The following is a 15,862-nucleotide window of genomic DNA, read 5'->3' as shown; positions in this document are numbered from 1 at the left end:
ATGTCTAGAATCAATATGAAAGGATGAGCCTCTCCTTATCCCAAAGGGCTAGGACAGGAGTTCTCAACCTTTTCTCTTCTGAGCCCCTGCCCCCCAAGCTATCAAAACTCCATGGCTCACCTGTGCCACAACAATTGTTTTCTACATATAAAAGCCAGGGCTGACGGTAAGGAATAGCAAGCAGGGCAACTGCCCAGGGCCCCACGCCACAGGGCATCCCACGATGCTAAGTTGCTCAGGCTTCTGCTTCAGCCCCAGGTGATGGGCTCAGGGCCCTGGGCTTCAGCCCTGCACAACAGGGCTTAGGTTTTCTGACCTGTACCCCAGTGAGTCTAACACTGGTCCTGCTTGGTAGACCCTTGAAACCTGCTCATGGCCCCCCCGAGGCCCCGGACTCCTGGTTGAGATCTGCTGGCTTGGGAGGCCCCAGGTGGGTCAGATCAGATCAAAACAGATACACTAGTTAATGAAGCAGACCTGGTGTGGGGGGCCCGAGAGAGGTGATTGAAACAACCTAGGAAAGCAAGACATTTCTTTCTGGAGAACCTAAACTTTTGCTTGTCACTGAATCTGAGCCCCGTCACACAGGGTACAATAAAGTGAAAGTCGCAGCTAAGTAGGATTAAAAGGATCTGAGGTCTTGTAACAGGGTAATAGGATCTGGTACTAGACAGTTCAGAGCTGGAGTCCTGCTAAGATCAGGTAGTTGGGCCTGGCAGATGGGATGACCAGGCCCAGCTGGGAAGGGGTCAGGTGGTTCCTATAAAGGGCTGAGAGAGTGCTCCTGAAGAGCTGCGTGGAAGAAGCTGGTTCCTGTGGCAGGCCCCAGGTTCTCATGGGGAAAGGCTCTGGAACCTGCAGCCTGCGTTGTTCAGAGGAATTGGCTGTGATTTGGTGTTACAGTGAGTTTTATGTCTAAAGCATGAAATTGCCCTGAAGAGGGGCCTGAGCAGGCTGTGGGTGTGGAGCTATTCCTCCAGGGCTGAGGAGACAGGCCAGCAGCCCTACAGGTTTACAGCTCCTCTTTAAGGCCAGAGCTTAGTTACTAAAGCCTTGGGTGTGTGAGCTGACAGGGCAGAGGGCTCTGCCTGCCTGGAGGTTGCAGATCAGGGCCTAACCGGCTGGAGCTAAAAGGAATCTTGTCCTATGATCAGTTATTTCCTACTTGTCCATGGCAGCATTTCTTGCACCATCCTCTGAAGCAGCGTCTGCAGCCTTGTTGGAAACTGGAGTCTGGACTAGTGCACTTCTATAGTGCCTTCCATCAAAGGATCTTAACGCACATGACAAGTAGTCACTGATGAAGCTACCCCATGCTCCTGCTAAAATAATCATGTTTGGTGATTACATGATGCCTCTCCACAGCAGCATTATTGCCATAGTGTCTGAGGTACATGTTAGATCTATTTTACAAATGTGTAAACTGAGGCACAGCGAGGCTGAGCGGTTTGCCCAGGGTCGTGGCAGGAAGGCCCTAGTCTTACAGTGAACTCCACCCTGACTTCAATGAGATATGCCGCTCAGAGGTATACCAGGGGATGGGCACTAGAGTCCTGGTCCCCAGTTCTATGCTCTTACCCTTGGAACGCCACTGCCCCCTTCTGTTCAGGGAAGGATGATTTAGGTACAACAGGGACATTGCATCTATTTGTTTAATAAAGCTTTTTATTCAGAAAAATAAAAACAAATCACCTCAAAAATGAGAGGATTACAGTAAAAATTTCAGCTAAGGAGGTGGATAAGCATAAGGATCATATTGCATACAATACAGCATATGCCAAAAGGATTGAATTAAAAAAAATAATAAACGGAGAGAATTAAATTAATTTCAAAATAAAAGAAGCCCAGCGAAGAAAACTGGCAAAGAAGATCAATGCATTGTATGTTAGATTGCTGAGAGAACACACGTTCCCAACGTGAATAACAGGTGAGGTCCCTCGGTCTTGCGAGTTCATTAATATTCTGCAGTAATACATTCTGTATTATAATAAATAAAAAGAAAGTGTAAAAATATATCTGGGAAATTGAAATCCCCATCTGTGTGGACTGTACTGGCCTTTTCACAAACCTCCCTTCTCTGCAAAACATCTCCCAATCTCAATGGTCTTCTCTTCTTTTTCAAGAGGTCTAGCTACCTCTAGTGACATCTAAGGATCAAAATGGGATGGTAGATACAGAGTAGGTTACGGCACACTGCAAAGCACAGATCCTTGCCTCTTGCAGTGCTGACTCCCCATTCCACTTCTTCCTCAAGCTCTGGCTTCACTTTGGACTGGTTATGTATAAATAGAAACCTATACTCCTTGTGCAAAACTGTCGGATGGTCCTTACTACAAACGATGATTGGAAAGGCGAACCTGTGAGATACAAGTGGGCCGCTGTTATGAGTCAAGGCACCTTAAGGTACTGCTGTCCTTTCAAACAGATCAAGAAAAGCAACTGATACAAGTGATGTTTGTTTTGAACCGTTACAGTTTATCTCTCTTCAGTGTCTGGGGAGTCCAGTTGAAGCTGAAAGGTTGCTCTGTTCTGATGCTATTCAGCAGGAGTGGTACATTTTTTGTTTTGCTGGCTTGTTTATGAAAACTCCTTCTCTGGATACTTTCCCAACCCATTTCTATTGTTTTCCCTCTCACTCTCAAATGCTTTCCTACTGTTCTCTCATTTCCAGGATGCACGGGCCAATGTGGCTTGACAGAGCCCACGTCACATAGAAAACTGTGAGCATTTGACTACTGCAGGCATCAGTTTTAAAATTTCTGTTCCATTTTATGTTTATTCCTAGGAGTATTTGCAAGAAAACAGGATCTTTTGTTCTCTCAAAAACTCATCTGCTCACATTACCGGATCCCCCTCTGAAGTCACACTTTTCTGGAGAGCTGACTTGCCAATTGCCAAAACAGAGTTAATGAATGTCCAGTCAGCTTCCAAAGAGTTTGGGGCTGGGTCATGGTCATGCTTCTTATTATTGGTTATTCTTGAAGTTTTGCAAGGGTTTTTGTTGGCATGGATGTTTGAGGAATTTCTAGGCCTTATTTGCATAGTTGTATTTGCCTGCAAACAACATAGGCTATTTCATTTGTTGTTCTCCTGTTTGAGAAGCTAGTCATCCAGTCGGTGATAGAAATAAAGCCGTGTGATTCAGGTGACCAGTCACACATCACCAAATGGACAGTTCCCAAACTCACCATGACTTACATTTGTTCATATAAATTGGGGCATACTTGGAAGTTGCTGACTGAGTGTCAGAAAACAGGATCAGTTTGAAAACGAGACACCGAATAAAGAGTTGCATTTGATGGATAACTTATTCGAAGTGCCGTGTAGCTCAGGAGCGAGGACTCAGGCGTAGTTACCGTGGGATTGTTTACTGAGGTCGGTGTTGCGCGCTAGCTCGCAGACTGAGAAACCCAGTAGAGCTGGCCAAAAAATATGGAACAAAGAATATGCTGGACCGAAAAAAAATGACCCTTTTAGGGAACTCCCCCCCCACCCCGAAATATTGGTAAACAGCTTGATTATTCAACATTGTTCCCTTTTTTTTTTTTTACTGATTTTTTTCCATGTATTTGTTTTTGTTTACCTTTTACATGTTCTGGCACCAATTTTGACTGCTTAGGTTAATTACAGGTGAAGTTTTTCATAAACCAAACATTTTCTACTTCCACATTCTAAAAAAAATTTTTTTTTGGGGGGGGGGGAGAAAAAGGTCAATTTAAAAAAAAAAGATTGGAGGAAATTTCCAAAACTGAGAAAATTTAGTCAGTTTTGAAAAAAAAGCAAAATGAAAGAGTTAAAGTTTTGCAAATTTTTTTTTGGTCAGCTCTGGACTCCAGTTTGTACTGCTGCTTTACCCCACGGGGTCTGCCTAAATCCTAGTTTGGATTCTGCAATATGGGAATGGATTGCTGAGCGGGGGACACTCAGAGAAGAGCAGCATGAGCTAAATAATGACGGAGGGCACAAGAAGTCTATGACTGTCTGAATGCTGTGCACACCGAAGAGGGAGAGGAAATTATTAAGGCCCTTAAACGTGCTGACCTTGAAGCATACAAATAGTCCTGTTGAAGTCGATGGGCGTATATATGTGCTAAAAGTTATGCACGTGTAAAAGCGTTTGCAGTATCAGGGCCTAAATCATTCCTCTCCCTCTTTGGTGTCCACAGCATTCAGACAGTCATAGACTTATTAAAACCCCCATCATTGTTTAGTTAACGCTGCTCCTCTTGGCACTCCCTGCAAGCAGTGATGCACTTCCATATTGCATGATCCAGACCTGGATTTCAGCAGACCATGTGCAGTAAAACACTGGGCCTCATTCTTGGTGTGATATGCAGGGCAATGGAAGGAATCTAAGAAAGGGAGCATTTAAGATGAATATAAGGGGAACTTTCTCAATAACTATTAGGCTGTGGAACGGTCTCCCCAGGGAAATCGGGGCAGCCATTTTCCTTTGGGACATTTAATAACTGGACTGGACAAAAGTAGGGTGATCAGACAGCAAATGTGAAAAATCGGGACAGGAGGTGGGGCGTAATAGGAGCCTATATAAGAAGAAGACCCCAAAATTGGGACTGTCCCTATAAAATTGGGACATCTGGTCACCCTAGACAAAAGTTGGGACAAGGTAGGGAATCCTGCATTGGAAGGGAAATGACCGAATGAGGCTTTTCCACCTCTAACTGCCATGCATCTCTGTAGTCACAAATGGAGTGTGCTGGCTTCAGAAAGCAGGTCCCAGGAGGGATCTGTGAACTCTTTGGGCATGTCTCCGCAGCAGCAAGGAGTCTGGGGAGCCGGACTCCTGCTAGCAGGACTTGGGCTGGCATGCTCAAACATAGCAGAGTGGATGTTGCGGCCCCGGGTGGAGACTCAGGCTAGGTAGGGTGGGTCTCAGACCGTGTGGCTCGCCTGAACATCTGCCGACGCCATGATGTCCACACAACTATTTTGCAGCATGCTAGCGTGAGCCCTGCTAACACAAGGCTGTCTCCCTGGGCTGGGCGGCTCGCTCCCTGCCGCAGTGGAGATGTACCCTGGAGGAACCAAGATCCTGACTGCTGGGGAAGGAGAGAGAGAGCAGAAGGCAGCAGGTATTGATGAAATGGTTCCAATGTTTATTCCAAACCATGGCTGAGCCCTGCCATCCTCCCGGCCGCCCAGGGCCAGATGGGATGGATGGAGCTGCAGTGCTTGGCTGCCCCTACAGCTGCCATTGCTCTCTTCATCCCCGAGCCTCCATGTGACTGGGGCTCAGTGGCTTTTCATGGGGTTGCGCAGAGCGGAGTCAGGAGAGAGCCACTTTACATAGCAATCCCAGCAGCTTTAACCCAGGGGAGCTGGGAACCCATAGCCATATAAGGCCTTAGCGAGATTTACAGCCAGCGAGCAAGAAGTGAAGGGGAAGAGGTAGACAACCCTGTCCTGCAAATGTCCTGGGACTGGCAGGCTTGGGACACAAGTCCTCCTGGATCATACTGTTGGGAAGTCATGGGAGTTACAGGTTCTCAGGATCATGGCCCATGTTTCCCTCTCATATGGATTTTCTACAGAGGGGGAAGGGCCTTAGGCCAGGACAATGCTATGGTTAAGAATTTAAATGCAAAACAGAGAGGATAGTCAAAGTTACAGTTTCTTCCTAATGTCATCCCCTTGTATACATGTCATACTCTGGGCTCCTGGACACCGAACTGCTGGACTATATAGATACAAGCGTGTGGGAGAAATGCGTCTTGTGGGAATCACGAACCTGCTTCTCAGCTGATGCAAGTTGGGGTATGTCCAGTGACTTCAGCTGAGTTCTGCCGATGTGCGGCAGCTGAGGAGCTTATAGCAAAACCGGAACTAGCTTGGGCCTGATTTCTCGCACCATTTCTCCAGTTTTACACCACTGGAATCAGCAGATTTAAACTGGAATAATGTAGCTGTGAATCAGGCAACCTGTGTGTTTCAATCCTCAACCAGAACAGTGCTTTTGCAGTGAATGTCCTGTATTGAAACAATAAAACTGGTGATCGCATAGCGAAATAAGACCGTCTGTGAGCGTATTTTAAAGAGTGATCATCAAAAAAGATCAGACTTTGAAGTAAACACTATGGCCCAGATTCTCAAAGGTATTTAGGCATCTAACTCCCTGTGGATGCCAATGGGAATTAGGCACCTAAATACCTTTGAGGATCTGGACCTATCTCCTCTTCAAGTAGGTGCGCTCTTTCTAGGTACATTGGCCCTGATCCAGGTAACCCTTCCACGCAAGTGGATGTCTGCATCCCACGGGGAGCCTATTGACTTCAACAGGGCTCTGCATGGGCCCAACAGTCCATCCGTGTGGAGCCCTGTGATGATAACTGCCTCTCTTACTGTCGTATGGAATGATGACTGGTGATGTTTTACACTGCAGTGAATCGCTGATGCTCTCCCAGACCACCTGCAACCCAGGTCAGGTTAATATTGATATTTGGTGCCGCTGAGTGCTGGATACCGATCTACGGAAGAGTCAGTGTTGCTAACTCTTGGGATATTTGGTGTTTTTTCCTTAAAGCCCCAGCTCCAGGAGTCACGTGAAGACATCCAAAATCACAGATTTCATTGAAAAAGTAAGTTTCTAGCCCATGTGGTTGCAGAGAGAACCTTGAAAACGTGACCCCCAAAGGCTCATAAAAAGAACCCCACATGTATTATTTTTTTCTCAAATCTCATGACATTTTTAGCCAATCTCATGACTTTGAACGCTAGGGGTTGGCAGCACCAGGGCCCTTACTCCTGCATTGCCTCTGGAGGATCCCTTTACACATGCACCACTCCCTGATGAGGGAGGTTTCATGGGACCTGCAGGACCTCATAGTCATCTGTATTGACTTCCGTCTTTACCACGATAATGGGCCCGTTGTGCACACCCGTCTCCGGCAGCCCGTCTGCGTCCTGCTCCTCTGCCAAGTCTTTCTCCTCCCCAGAAGGGGCTCGCTTTCTCAGATGGTTCCTCTGGTGCCTTTTAAAATGCCCCAAGGTGGTGTAGCTCTGCCCACACTCGGAGCAGATGAAGGGACCCCTCCGCGTGTGGGTGAGCTGGTGTTTCATGAGGTTGGCCTTCTGGGAGAAGCTTTTCCCACACTCGGTGCATTTGAAAGGCACCTCTCCCGTGTGGATTCTCTGGTGGGTGATCAGGATCTCTTTCCGCTTGAAATCTTTTCCGCAGGTGTTGCATTTAAAGGGCCGGTCCTCCGCGTGGGACGGCTGATGCAGGAGCAGCTGGGCCTTGTCAGGGAAGACCTGGCCGCACTTGCTGCACCTGTTGGGTTCGTACTTGGTGTGGACCCGCTGGTGGGTGATGAGGGCTATCTCCTTGCGAAAGCCCCGGCCGCACACATTGCAGAGGAAGGGCCACTCCTCGCCTGGCTGGGCCTTGCCCGAGTCATTCTCCCCGCGCTTGGAGTATTTGTTGGGCTCCCGGGTGGCCTCGTGCTCCCTCATGTGGACTCGCTGGTGGGTGGTCAGGGCGATTTTCTGGGTGAAGGCCCTGCCGCAGGCCATGCACTTGAAGGGCCGCTCGCCAGTGTGGATCCGGCGGTGCACGATGAGCCGGGACTTGTCGATGAAGCCCTTGTGGCAGTCGGGGCAGCGGAAGGGGCGCTCGCCGGTGTGGATGCGCTGATGCACCACCAGCTGGGCTTTCTGTGTGAAGCTCTTCCCGCACTCGCCGCACTTGAAGGGCCTCTCGGTGGCGTGGAGCCGCTGGTGGCTGGCTAGGTTCTCCTTGGTGCCAAAGCCTTTCCCGCACTGGGGGCATTCGTGCTCCTTCCGCCCTGAGACCTCCCCATCCAGACGGCCCCTCTCGTGCACTCGGTGGTGCTTGATGAGGGCAATCTTCTGGCGGAAGCCCTTGCTGCAGGCAGTGCACTGGAAGGGCCGGTCGCCGGTGTGGATACGCCGGTGCACAGTCAGTCGGGACTTGTCAATGAAGCGCTTGCCGCAGTCAGCGCAGGGGTAGGGCTTCTCGCCGGTGTGGATGCGCTGGTGGGTGACCAGCTGGGTGCGCTGGGTGAAGCGCTTGCCGCAGTTGTCGCAGACATACGGCCTCTCGCCCGTGTGGATCCGCTCGTGCTTGGTCAGCTCCCCCCTCTTGGTGAACTTCTTGCCGCAGACGCCACACCGGTGCGCCCGTTCCTCCGTGTGGGCTCGCTGGTGGTTGGCAAAGTTCCCTTTCTTGGTGAATGTCTTGCCACACTGGGTGCAGGTATAGACCTGGCTCTTACGAGGCACAATCAGGTCCCTCGGATGGCTGCTGCCTTTGCCGTTTTTGGCAGGCAGCCTCCCGTCTGCTGCCTCACCAGCGCTCCCCTCAGTGGCGGCCAAGCTCTCATCTCCCTTCTCCTTCTCATGGACTCTCTGGTGCGCCATGAGGCCTACTTTCTGGCTAAAGCACCTCCCACACTCGGGACACGTGTGGGATCCCTCGCTCTGGTGCTGGCACCGCTGGTGCCTCAGCAGCTGCCCCTTGCTGCTGAAGCCATCCCCGCACTCAACACACACGTGGGCCTCTCCCCTGGTGTGGGTCCTCTGATGACGGATCAGGTGGATCTTCTGCCGGAAGCGCTTCCCGCACTCGGCACAATGGTAGGGTTCCTCCCCGGTGTGGATCCTCTGGTGGGTCACCAGGATCGACTTCTTCTTGAACTCCTTTCCACACGTGCCGCATCGGAATATCTTCTTCCCATCCGGCGTCGACTCGGGAACGATGAGCTGTGAGGCATTGCCAGTATGGGGCCCGCCATGCCGCTGCCCCCTGTCCCCAGTGTGGACCCTCTGGTGTTTAATGAGGGTGATCTTCTGGCGGAAGCCCCTGGCACACAACCCGCACTTGAAGGGACGGTCACCTGTGTGGATACGGTGGTGGGCGACCAGCTGCGACTTGTCCACAAAGCTCTTCTGGCAGCTGCTGCACTTGTAGGGCTTCTCGCCAGTGTGGATCCTCCGGTGAACAATGAGCTGTGACTTCTGCGTGAAGCACTTCCCGCACTCGGAGCACTGGTAAGGTCGCTCCCCGGTGTGGATCCTCTGGTGCTCCTTCAGCTGCGACTTGGTGATGAACCTCTTCCCACACTCCATGCACGGGAAAGGCCTCTCCCCTGTGTGGGTCCTCAGGTGCTTGGTGAGGTCCACCTTCATTTTGAAGCTCTTCTCACAGTTGGTGCAAGAGTAGGGCTTTGCTTTCTGCAGGGATTCCTTCTGCGCTGAGAGATCTCCCTGCTGGTTCACGCCTTCCTGTCTGGCATCCTCTGCCCTTCTGCTGGCTTGCTGGCTCATTGGCTTTCCTGCTGTGATGGCACTTCCTTCCTCCTCATGGTGCTCCACCAGCATCTCCTCCTTGTGGGTCTTCTGGTGCATGGCTAGGATGCCCTTGTGATTAAAACTGTCCCCGCAGATCGTGCAAGCGTACATCTTCTCCCGGGGTTGCTTGAGGAGATCTTCCACTTCCACCTTAATAACTGTCAGCTTCTCCATCGTCCGGTTTCCCGGGACTGAGCTGGCAGGAAGCTCACGCACAAGAAGACCGATCATCTGGGGTCTTTCTTGCCATGTCCTCCAATTTTCTTGGCCTGCCCAGGCTCAGGGGAGCTTCTGAGCCTACAAAGGCGCTGATGCCAATTTTCATGACTCCCTTTTGGGCAGTAATTCTCATTTCCCTTCATCTGCTGGGTTCAAAAATAAAAAGACAGTCAGGCTTTATTTCAAAGGCCAATGAGGAAGGAAAACTCCTATTTATAGCAAGAGCCAATGGCTGGAGGTGGAAGCTAGGTCAAATTCAGATTGGAAATGAGATACATATTTAACAGTGAGGGGAATGAACTACTGGAATAACTTACCGAGGGTCACAGTGGATTCTCCATCACAGGTCATTGTTCAATCAAGACTGGATGTTTTTCTAAAAACCCTGGTCTAGTTCACACAGGAATTCCGGGAAGTCCTATGGCCTATGTTGTACCGGGGGGCTGGGATGCAGGGTTTTGTGGGGGATGTTGGGAGCAGGTGGAGCTGGGGGGGTCAGGATGTAGGTTTTGGGGGGGATGTTGGGGGCAGGTGGGTCTGGGGGATTGGAGTGTAGGGTTTTGGGGAGATGGGAGAAGGTGGACTGGGGGGGATGAAGGATTTTAGGGGGTGTGTTGGGAGCAGGTGGGGCTGGGAGGGTCAGAATGTAGGTTTAGGGGGGATGGGAGCAGGTGAGGATGGGGGGTCAGGATGTAGGTTTAGGGGGGATGTTGGGAGCAGGTGGGGCTGGGGGGTTGTGATGCAGGGTTTTGGGGGGGCCATTGGGAGCAGGTAGTGCTGGGGGGTTGGGATGTAGATATAGGGGGGATGTTGGAAGCAGGTGGGGCTGGGAGGTGGGGATGTTGGGAGCAGGTGGTTCTGGGGGGTCGGGATGTAGTATTTTTTGGCGGGATGTTGGAGGCAGGTGGGTCAGGGGGATTGGGGTGTAGGGTTTTGGGGAGATGGGAGCAGGTGGGCTGGGGGGCATGAAGGATTTTAGGGGGCGTGTTGGGAGCAGGTGGGGCTGGGGGGCCGGGATGTAGGTTTTGGGGGGGGGGATGTTGGGAGCAGGTGGCATTGGCGAGGTGTAGGGTTTTGGAGGGACATTTGAGCAGGTGGGGCTGGAATGTAGGGTTTTGGGGGGACAGTGGGAGCAGGTGGGGCTGGAATTTATGGTTTTGGGGGAAACACTGGGAGCAAGTGGGGCTGGGATATTGGGTTTTGGGGGGACATTGGGAGCAGATGGGGCTAGGGGGATGTAGGGTTTTGGGGGACATTGGGAGCAGGTGGGGCTATGTGGGATATAGGGTTGGGGGGGGATGTTGGGAGCAGGTGGGGTTGGGGGCCAGAATGTAGGGTTTTGGGGGGCAGGATGAATGTCAGGGCTGCTGGGATGGGGGGCTGGTGGTAGAATGTTGGGTACACATGGGGTGTGTATGGGCCTGTATATAGGTTGCAGTGTGAGGGGCCTTCGGGGGTCCATGTGGGGGTTTGTTATGCATAAGGGGCACTTTGCTGAATGCCCCCTCTCCCCCCAGTGCAGGAGCTCAGCATGCTGCACTCTGCAGGCCTGGAGCAGAGGGCCTATTTGTACCCAGTTCATTAACCCGGGCCTGTGCGGCCCATGGCCTTGCTACAGGAACAGCACGCCTGCACCGGGGACAGTGTAGTCAGCCTTACGGCCGGCCGCGGAACTTGCTCCATTATGCTGTTTGGGTGACTGGGGGAAGAGCTGTCCACGCTCACATTGCTGGCAGCCCAGCTATCCAGGCTCCTAAGCAGTATGCAAGGGGGGCTGGTGTGGCCAGAGGATGTGCGGCTGGGCCCTCCCTGCCAGTCGCTCTGGTTCTTGCACTGACGGAGCCTCCAGGGAACAGCTCTGCAGCTGCTCTCTGAGCTGGAGGTGACCCTTCTCCCTGCCGCGCTCAGCCCTGCTACCTGGTCCTCCACGCGCCTCTGTGGGTCTCGGGCACTGAAATGAGAGGTGTGACTGCAGCACAGGCTGACACGTCCAGGCTAGCGTTAACCTGGCCAGCTCTGGTCCCAGATCCGCGGCAGCCCTGGCTTCGGCCTAGGCCAGCCGCCTGAGGAATTACCCAGGGTTCCAGGCAGGCTTGTACAGACATGTTGAAACCTGTGCGGGTGCAGCTTCCCTGCTATTGGTGCTTCCGCTAGCTAGAGCAAAGCTTGTTTGGGTACGGCTACCTCTACACTACAGTAATTACTGCGATGGCTGATGTCCACACTACCCTCCTGTCCGTGGTGCGTGTCCTCTCAGCTCCATGCAGCTCTTCACAGGGAGCCCAGCTGCAGCCCGGGGCTTCTCACCTCCATTCTCCCAGGCTTCTTGCCTCTGGCGGGGAGATGTGTACCCGGAGTCTCTCTGGCTGCTGTGCTCCCAGCAGGGAACCAGGACCCCAGGAAGCTGCAGGACTCCCAGCGGGGAGCAGGGAACCTGCGGGTAGTAGTCCAAGCCAGGAGCCTGGGTGGCAGCCCAGCTTGGAGCAGAGATGCTGCAGCAGTCTGCCTGGGGAGCCGGGAGCCGCTTTCATGTCAATTTCACGGCTCTAAGGGATCCAAGAGCCAATGTGAGGAACGTAATGTCTACACTAACTACACTGACATAAGCCTTACGCCTCTTGTCGAGGTGGTGTAATTGTGTCATCACAGCAGGGGAGTTACATTAGCAGGAGGAGCACGGCAGCCTGAACACCTCCAGCATTTTGTCAGCAGAAGTGAACTTTTGTCGACAAACTGTGCAGCGTAGACAAGGCCTAAGTCCATGTGCAGCAATCACACCTCTGAGGCAGCGTAGCCGTACCCTGTGCTTGCTCAGCGGGACAGGGCAGCAGCACCGATTCATGGGAACGATTACAGGATCCTGCCACTCACTCACTATTGTTACAGTTTATTACGTGTTCTGCTAAGGTGCCCTTCAGCCTGGTATTTGAGGAGAAAGTTTGCAGAATACGTCAGATGCTGCCAGCTCTCAGCAGCTGCGCCTGGCAGTGGCAAACTGCAGGAACCCTGCCTATCTCAAGATCCCAGTGGAATCCCATATGGCCTTATCCCAGGATTAACCTGGAGTATCAGCTCAGAGCCCTCACCCTGTTTGTTTCACAGCCCCACCAACATCCTGGGCTGCCTGATTAGTTTTTAGTAAATGTATCAGAAAGCGGCTAAAGTCTGAAAGTCTCCAGCACCAAAGCACGGTTGGGCCCTGCTACCATTCCCACCCTTCTGCGGCAGAAGTGAAACTGACAGCTACATCTCTGCTGCTCTGTGGCCTGCCACCCGAGTTACTCAAGGGAGCGGAGGAACCTGGGGGAAGCTGAGAACTTGCTCCCTCGGAGGTCTGGGGGGTCCTACTCCCTCCCGGCAGGTGGGTGGGATATATGTCTGGCTCAGACTGATCTGACATCCCTAGCTAAAGGCTTAATGTAAAAGATGGAGCCCTCATGGGTCATCATCTGCTTTGGTGCTATAAGCATGGGCCTCCATTACTTGAGCTGAAGGAGTAACCCTATTCACTGGTAGTAGTAGGCTTTTATCCTCATAGGTGGACCAGCTGGTACTACAGGGGGATCTGCACATGCTGAACCAGGGGGGCAAACAGGGACCACATCCTGGAATGAGTTCCTGCCCCCAGTAGGGTTTCCAGAGGCAAAAACCCAGTGAGACCTTGCGGGAGCCACTCCAGTCCTAGAGAGAGACAAAGCCGCTACGTGGCCACTCCTCAGAGTGACCCCTCTCCTGATTTATTGAAAACTCCTGCCAAGCAAAAAGAGCCCTGATCCAGCCCTCCCTTCCCGCTGCCAGTGCTTACTCTGTCTCTGCTCTAGAACCCTTCTTCCCTAAGCACGGAACTGTCCTGCTGCCTGTTTAATCAGCGTGAGTAGATAAACCCAGTACCATGCAGCTGTAGGTGCGGGAACTAGGGGTGTAGGGGGTGCTGCAGCACTCTGCTCATGGTCCTTGCCCTGCGCCCGGGGTCCCGGCTGTGGGCCCCACGCCTGGGGTCCTGGCTGCTGGCCCCGCACCTGGGGCTGCACTCTTTGGCCCCGCGCCTGCCCCCAACTGTGGCCTCAGTGTGGCCCCCTGGCCATGTCCCCCGTCCTGGAGCCATGGCCCTGCTCCCAGCCCTAGCTCTAGGGGATGGCAGAGGCTACAGACAGGGACACAATACCCCCATTATAAAAAGTGTACCAGTGCCACTGCATGCAGTTTGTTCTGTTGCAGACTTTTCAGATAAGACCTTAAAAACTAGGGTCCCTCCGCTCTGCATGGCCCTAAGAGCTCCCCAGCACTCTTCAGAAGCACAGAGGTGACTGTGGCCAAACTTTCCTCTCAGGACTTTTTGTGCAGCATGCTGGCTGCTCCCCTCCACCCCAGACGTGGCTGCATTTCTGTGGCACCGAATGTGTTTAGTATGTGAATCTGTTCAGTGGAAAATAAGATCCAAGCTGCATTATCAGCTGCTGAATCCTTGCTCAACTCCCGTTTCCTGGAAAAGGGCCCTGATCCATTTACACACACACACCTCCCAGGGTCGGGTCATGACAACGGAGGCTGGCGCAAAGAAGGTCATTCTGTGATGCTGCCGTAAAGGCAGGAGGGGATTTCTCAGAGGCATCATTTTAGGCAGGCTTTTAAAAAAATCACCTTCCTTTCCTGTGTTTTTTATTTGCACTTTTTGCTGTGACCGAAGCCGGGACTGAACGTGCTTTGTAGGTGCACTTGCATCTCATCTTTGCACAGTGTCAGTCGCAGGCTGAGAACCCACCCCCCCATCCCTGGAGTCCCAAGATTTCTTTAAACCTGCGAAATGTTTCTGATCTTAAAACCAACCATTTTCAAACACTTCAGTTTCACAACAATCAAAACTTCCAGCCATTTCCTGGTTGGCTCTGGTGACTAGTGGGGGCACAGAGTTGTTCCCTGAGAGCCTGGCCCCTAAGATCCCAAGTCAGCCAGTGACTTACCTTTCTCTCATTGCCCTCAGAGCTGGACAGGGAGGAGGTTTTAATTCATCAGCTGTCACTTGCCGGATACCCCATCACCACACTTGCTCTCTTCTTTCAGTTACTGCTCTAATGTCTGCTGTGATGACTCACAGGAAGTCTGAGTCGGGGATATAAAAACTACCGGGGGAGAGAAGGCAGAGAAACAGAAGCTGGTTCAGGGAGGAGAGGGGCTTAGGAAATGCTGCTGGGCTCTGAAACCCCCGGGGTCCAGGCCCCTGATTCTCTGGCCAGCCTTAGCCACCCCTGGGTACTGCAGCTGCCTTGCACGCAGGGCTCCTGTTCCGCAGAGGCTTGCATGCTCCCTGCGGCTGGGCAAGGTCCTGCTGGGAGTTGTAGTCTTTGGGAGGCAGGGCTGGGGCTGCTGGCAGTTTCGATTTGGAGTCTTGGCTTGGTGCTGTGCAGGTGTCAGGGGCTGTAGGGTGGCCAGACAGCAAATGTGAAAAACCGGGACAAGGGGTGGGGGGTAATAGGAGCCTATATAAGAAAAAGACCCCCAAATTGGGACTGTCCCTATAAAATTAGGCCATCTGGTCACCCTAAAGGGCTGGGAATGTGTGTGTTGAATGAGCTGTTTGTGGCTTTGAGTGACACAGAGGAGCGTGAAAAACCTCACTTTGTAGCAAGTTGTTCGGATTTGTTAAACCCCGGAAGTGTGCCCCGCGCTGGGCAAAAGACAGAGGCCAGCACTGTCCCTGCCAAAGGGAATTCAGTTCTTTCAATTGAAGGGTGTGATCCTACCAAGCCTTACTCCTGTGAGTAATCCCAACAAAGTCACATGGCTCCTTCCTTGCTCCCAGGTAGCATTTTTCATCCAGAGAACTCAAAGCACTTTACAAAGGTTGGTCATCAGTATCATTGTCCCCATTTGATAGATGGAGAAACTGAGGTTAAGTGAGATGAGCAAGTTGCCCAGAGCCCAGGTCCTGAGCCTTATCCTCTGGACAAGGCCGGGGCATTGCATCACAGTGCCATGTATACCTAGAACATCATGTCTTAGCAGGGGCTAATCCTAGAAGTCCTAGTACAGTGCTCATTCCACTAGCCCACACTGCTTCTGTGGTTTCCAAAACTGCTCCCTAAGTTCCTGCTCCGAAGCCCAGTGCATGGAAAGACCCCCCGATTAATCTCAATGGGCTTTGGAGCAGACCCTGTGTGGAAAGACAAAACAGCGCAGGCCTGATTGTGCCCCCTTTCCTCACACTGGTGAGCACTAGGCCACAGTCCTGCAAGGGCCGTCGCAGGGGCTTTCCAGAAGGATCTGAGCTTCCATTAAATAAGCAAGTTTCTCATCCTCGTGGTGGTTGAGGAAAGCC

At 52.3% G+C, this 15,862-nt stretch overlaps 1 pseudogene; it reads right to left on the bottom strand.

The window, feature by feature from the left end:
- Nucleotides 1–1,638: 1,638 nt before the first annotated feature.
- LOC115645386 lies at nt 1,639–14,837 on the bottom strand (annotated as a pseudogene).
- Nucleotides 14,838–15,862: the final 1,025 nt, after the last annotated feature.

The sequence above is a fragment of the Gopherus evgoodei genome, chromosome 2, assembly GCF_007399415.2.
Source record: "Gopherus evgoodei ecotype Sinaloan lineage chromosome 2, rGopEvg1_v1.p, whole genome shotgun sequence".
Classification (NCBI taxonomy): domain Eukaryota; kingdom Metazoa; phylum Chordata; order Testudines; family Testudinidae; genus Gopherus; species Gopherus evgoodei.
Note: the sequence above shows the minus strand (reverse complement) of the source record. Positions and strands in the feature narration are given on the sequence as shown.